At 45.0% G+C, this 6,000-nt stretch overlaps 1 protein-coding gene across 1 annotated transcript in view; it reads left to right on the top strand.

Annotated features, from left to right (window-relative positions):
- The first annotated feature begins 2,634 nt into the window (after nucleotides 1-2,634).
- The window catches only part of RFX3 (regulatory factor X3), a 221,409-nt gene continuing 218,043 nt past the window's right edge, over nucleotides 2,635-6,000 (top strand). The window contains exon 1 of the mRNA XM_026652401.1: nucleotides 2,635-2,682. The gene's annotated coding sequence lies outside the window, so the exon portion shown is untranslated. The remainder of the gene's footprint in view (nucleotides 2,683-6,000) is intronic.

The following is a 6,000-nucleotide window of genomic DNA, read 5'->3' as shown; positions in this document are numbered from 1 at the left end:
ACAGCAGGTGAATAGCGACTGTTCTCCTCCCCCCCAGAGTCATAATGTCAGGAGGGTCACTTTACTCCCCCAGGCTCTAAATTATACCAACAGGTAACAGCCTCGAGGGGCCTTTCTATCAGAGAGGAATAGTTGGATTGCAACTGTGCCCTGGGCACCTCACTGCTGGGCCTACATGACCTGGGGATTCCAGTATGATGGACAAATCCTTGGCAGCCTGGAGTGGTGTAGAGAGGCTGTATTGCGGGCCACCATCTGACCTGTAAGCTTTATTGAACTGAAGATAAGCTTTTGCTGTATCGCCAACCTGAATGCGGTACCCTTGTGGAGCCCCTGAAGACAATAGGACCAGCGTTTGCTCAGCATCTCAGGATAAGGCTCTATTTTAGCAAATAATCCAGATCTTCAACTTGATCACAGTGACAGTACGACTAATTCCTAAATATTATTTCTTAACTGAAAAAGTCTCCACCAGCCAGTTACTGTAGGTCTTAGACCTTAAAAATTAGATCAACCTAGCTACATCGCCCAGGGCTGTGAAAAATTTTGTTCCTTGTGCAATGTAGTTAAGCAGATACAGAGAATACAAACTGAATAAAGTGGATTAAAGTTTGTGTGGAGATGTGGTTTGTGGAGATGCAAGATGGTAAAAGTCTTCTGCAGGGGTGTAATATGTTGTAAGGATAGAGGCTGTGTGTGGGGAGGGAGTAGATGGATTACAGACTGTGCCTATTGGTACAAAATGCTTGTGAGGATATAGGCTGGTTACAGGCTATGCATAAGGATTCAGGATGTGTGTGTGTGTGTGGGGGGGGGGTTAGTGGAAGTTTCTAGGTTGTACCTGGTTTACAGATTGTATGTAGCAGAAATATTAGAGGGACCAGTAGGTAAGGTACAGTGTACATGGGTTCTCAGTAGGTGGCTTACAGGGTGCATGGTTGGGAATGTGTGTAGAGAGTACCTGGGTTACAGGGCACATAGAGGTTGTGTGTATAGGGTTGTAGGTAGATTACAGGAAGAATAAGGGATGTAGGTGGGTTATAGGATGTGTATGTGTGTGAACAGGATGCATTTGGGCTGTCAGTGAGTTACAAGGGGTGTGTATAGAGGGGCTGTAGGTGAGTTGCAAGGAGTGTGGGAGGTAGAGGATATAGGTGTTGAACAGATAGCTATAGGGTATGGTATAGATAGGGGCTGCATAGATGTAGATGGGCCACAGAATGTGCGTGTTGGGGTAGGTGGAGTGCAGGACAAGGATAGGGTGGGGTATGTGGGTTGCAGGATGGGCAGGCCTGGGGTGTAGGTAAAGTAAAGTGCTGGTATAGGGGTGAGGTGCATGGGGGGGGGCAGTAGCAGGGTTGCAGGATGGTGTAGGGTCAGGGATGTGTACATTGGGAATGCAGGTGGGAGTGGGGTAAGGGATGTGTATGTTGATTGCAGGACAGGTGCAGAGGTGGGGGATGTGGGTGTGCAGGTGAGTTGTAGGGCAGGGCTGGCAACGTATATGTGGATTGTAGGTTGGTGTATGTGGGTTGCTAGAGATAGGCGTGGAGAGAGTTGGGATGGGTACCACAGTTGGTGAGCTGAAGAGTCAGTGTAGGGTGACAAGGGTGCTGGCAAGTTGCAGGGCGCGGTGAAGGCTGTGGGATGGCTACGGGTGGATTCCAGAGTCCGCGTGGGGGTGAGAGGCGCGTGTAGGCGGGCTGCACAGTGGATACAAGGGCTGTGTGTGGTCGGGGGTGCCGGCAGGTAGCAGGGTCGGTGTGTGCGGGGGTAAGGCGAGTGGAGGGCCGTGCACCCAGGGATTGGCTAGTCACAGGCTGTGCGCGCGGCGGCGGTTACAAGACGCTGAGTGCGGAGAAACTGCCGTCCCCTGTCCTCCCTCTAAGATGGCGCCTCCAGGCCGCCGTTTTCATGGCGCTAGGGGAATCGGGCACGAGGCGGGACTTCCTCCTTCCCCCGCTCTACAAGTGCTTCCTCGGGACACGGATGGTTAGGGGGCTCTGAGCGAGTCTCTCGCCGGCCCACATCCGGGACTTTCCTCCTCCTCCTCCTCTCTCCCACAGCCGGAAATGACGGCACAGCCGGTCCGCCGCGTTGCTCGTGCACGCGGGAGCCAGGTGTAACCACGCCCCCAGTCACGCACAGCGGGAAGCGGCGCTCGGTAGTTGCGCCTGTTGAGCGGAGTAACTGTCCCCGCTAACCGCCGTCTCGCAGACACCGCATTGTGCTCACCAACACCCGCCTGTGCGCGCGCCCCAAGGGGAGGAGCGCTCAGCCTGAGCCCACCCCGCGTTCAGTGAGAGACAGGTGCGCTCCCCTCCTCCCTGTGAGGGAGCCGAATCCCCTCCCACCGGCGCCGGGACGAGAGGTGTCAGTCATGCGGTGGCCCCGCCTCTTCCGGGCCTCTCAGGCTGGGCCGCCGCCTCCTCCTCTCTCGCTCGCTCTCTCCCTTTTGTGAGTTATAGCAACCGTTGCCTTGTGAATCAAGCGCCATAGTCACCGTAGTCCTGGCGACTGTTACCCATCAACAACAACCGCTCCTCTCCTCCTCCTCCTCCTCCTCCTGCTGCTGCTCCTCACCACCCCCATCCTCACCCCCTTCCTCACCATCACCCACAACAACAACATCCACCAGCAAGAGCAACAACAACAGCAACACCACAGCCCTGCACAGCCCAGGTGACTATGATTGTTCCGTGCACTCCGGCCCCCCGGTCCCCGGGCTGCGCTGCCCCATTGATTGAGATGTAGCCGGAGGGTGAGGCTGTAACGCGTGTCTCGCTGCTGGCTGGTTGTCCCACCCCCCTTGGTTGTACTTTGATGGTGGATGGGGAATGTGGTGTTGGCTGAGGGCTGGGAAGGGGAGGGGGGAGAGTCACGCTTCTGGTCTGCGGGACGGTTGTGGAGAGGGTGGGCAGGTATCTCCTTGGTCTCCGTGTACAATAGAGGGGAATTGTTAGAAGAGAGGAGATGAGGTGTTGACGAGCCCTGTCTGATGGTACCTGCTTTAGCGAACACCCAGGCATGGATTCTGCAACACACCAACAACCAGGGAATGTTTCTCCTCTTCACTCCTAGGGGCCTTGTTCTGGGGTTGTGAGACTGTTCAGATTTAGATGTTTGTGAACTTTTTATCTCTTCTGGTGATACTCACACATTCCCTAGCTCTCTTCTGTGAAGCCCTAATTCTGTGGCCAGATTATTTCCTTCTTTAATCATCATTAGTTTAATTGTTTATTTTTGGGAAAACTGTATTTTCTTTGTACTGTACATTGTTTTTCTATTCACCCAGTAGTCTCCCTTCCCCCCCCCCCCCCAAACCACCACCACAGACAGTAGCAGTTTTGCTTTGCTGTCCAGCTGCTGGGAAAGATTTTTTTTAATGCTGTTTTTGTACTTGTGATTTAATCTGGATACAGTGCAAGTGTGTTAGTTGGGTTTGTAGTTTATCTAGTGTGTTATCTTCTATGTAGAGATGTTTGGGGTAGAAGATCCATTTCAGTTTCCTTAAGTTTCCCACAGTGAAGGGAATTTTAGTTATTTTTCATTACGAATGAGAGACTTTGTGTACATCAGATAAATGAAAGAGAGAAGAAAACATTAAGAAAACTTGCTTTGCAATTTTATTTGTCAAAGCTACTGAACTTTTAAAGGATTTTTCTTGGTGGGTCTTCTTTTTCTGCAGAGAGCTGAAATTGAAGTCAAGTTCATAAAGAATGTATGAATCTTCTGAACTTGAAATCCATGTATATTTCATCTTCTTTTTGATTGTTTGTTAAGATTTAGGGATTTGACTTCTCAGCATATACCATCAATTTATTCACTTGTTTTTCTGGACATAAGGTGTATATTTTGATACCTTCGTGAGGTATCGTGGGGAATTTCTTTAACATTTTTATATCCAATTCTCTCTCTTTCCCCTCCCCCCCGTGATGTCAAATCAACTCTCAGTTAATAAAACGGTCTCTAGGATTTACAATTTTTTTAAATACAGATGATTTAAAAAGTGTTATTTCCTCATTCCTGTATTTAATGTAATTCATAGGAAAATGGTAGTGTTTTACAAGATATTTTTGTTGATTTTAATTTTGAAGATACTTTTTTCCACCTTTACACTTAAGCCCTGCATTGACTACAATCTTGTTCCTCGTAACAACGCCAACAGAAAGATATTGATTTATTTGACAGAGCAACCTCTGAAGAATGTGACAGTGTCAATTATTCTGGGGATTGTCAAGTGCAGAGGAGGGTAGATAATTAATGCATTAGTGATACTTGTATTATTTTTTGAACTAAGGCTTATTATGTCTCTTGCAGTTTTACTTTCTAAGTATGTTTTCATATGCAGTCCGTGTAACTGAAATGATACATTTCAATGAACCACCAAAGGTCTCAAAATTCTCATTTGTGGTCTTGTCAAAGTTTTCATCCTGAGCAATAAAACAATCATCAGTAATAAAAATGTTACTTTCATTTAACTTAATATACTTTATATTGAAAAGGAGGAATGACTTATTTTCCTTTCTCCTAGCATAGGTACTGTGATCAGATGAGTTCCAAATACGTTAAAAATTACTGACATCAAAGAAGTCAGTTTGTCACTGTGTTCAGTATGTTATATAGTAGAGTTGTTACATATAAATCTTAGTGAATTAATTTCTAGAATATAACAATTATTAGTTTTTGTCACTGAGTTTACTTTGTGATTCATTATTTGTTAATTCATTCCACACGTCTAACGTTGCCTGCAAGGTAATGTCCCAATTCTGCAAGCTGCACTGTGTGGGTTGGACTCCCAACACCAGCAAAGAGCCCCATTGATGATGGAGTTCTGGATGGGGCTAGAAATCTCCCTGGGTAGAGCAGCTTTCAGGATCAAAGCCTAAATTAGCAAAGAAAAGTGAGTTGGCTGAGGAAGCAGAAATCTGTATTTTTTTAAAGACTATATTAAAAAAAGGTGTGTTGTATCACAAAAAGTTTTTAGTATTACTCACTACATTTACTTTAAAGGAGCTGTTGCATGAGGTAATTGAAAATAGTGCCATGTCACATCAGCTAGCATCTTAGACTTTTACAAAGAAAAGCAGCATTAACAATTTGTTCCCACCTTAACGTTTTAATGTTTCATAGATGGGATCTTCATTATGCATTTTGATTCCCCAGTGCCTTCAGCTATCAGAATACCAGATGTTTGCGATGTCAGACAGCCTTTTGATAATAAAATGGTTTGTGATTTTTATTCACGTGTTTGTGGTTTAGAGTACATAGCTGAACAAGTGTGATTAAAAATGCATTTTAATGCACTTGCACATAGCTTCATTGAGTCTTTGTGAATTCTGTGCCCTGGTGTGTTAGCTAACTTGCATTGTGCTGGAGTAGACAGATATTTTTTTGGCAATGTATTCAAAAGAAATAAAATAAGAGTCCATGACCTACCATTTTTATGTAGTTTAAAATCCTTGTTTTCTTCATCTACGCGGGTAACTGGGCTTTGTTTTGTTACTACTGTATATTTTCTTCTCTTCCTAAATATAGCAATCTGTTAGTTATAACAATACAGTTCTCAGAAATAAAAATGTTACTATTTCTTTTAACTTAATAAACTTCACACTGAAAGGGAAGGATGACATATTTTTCTTTGTCCTTACCTGGAACAGAACCAGGTGTGCTTAATATGGTTAAGGAATCTAAAATGTTGCACATTTTTATCATAGTGGTTGCTTTGTGGTCTAGTGAGTGTTACTGATTTTCAGGTTTTTTCCCACCTCTTCTGTCATTAAATTATTTCCTTTTCATATTCAAAATTGAGGGATGCTTTTTCATGCAAACCACAAAGGAGGCCTACCAACAGCAGACGATGACATGTGTAATATTAACAAGGGAACAGGCTTTTTCAACATATATAATGTATTCTGATTTTTTTTTAAAGTTTGTTTTGAATTGAGATTACAGGTTGTGAATGCAACACAAATATACAGAGAATAAAAGCAAACTTTC

Source organism: Terrapene carolina, unplaced genomic scaffold (assembly GCF_002925995.2).
Source record: "Terrapene carolina triunguis isolate 2854851 unplaced genomic scaffold, T_m_triunguis-2.0 Scaffold113, whole genome shotgun sequence".
NCBI lineage: Eukaryota > Metazoa > Chordata > Testudines > Emydidae > Terrapene > Terrapene triunguis.
The sequence above is the reverse complement of the archived record's forward strand: the minus strand, read 5'-3'. Positions and strand labels throughout refer to the sequence as shown.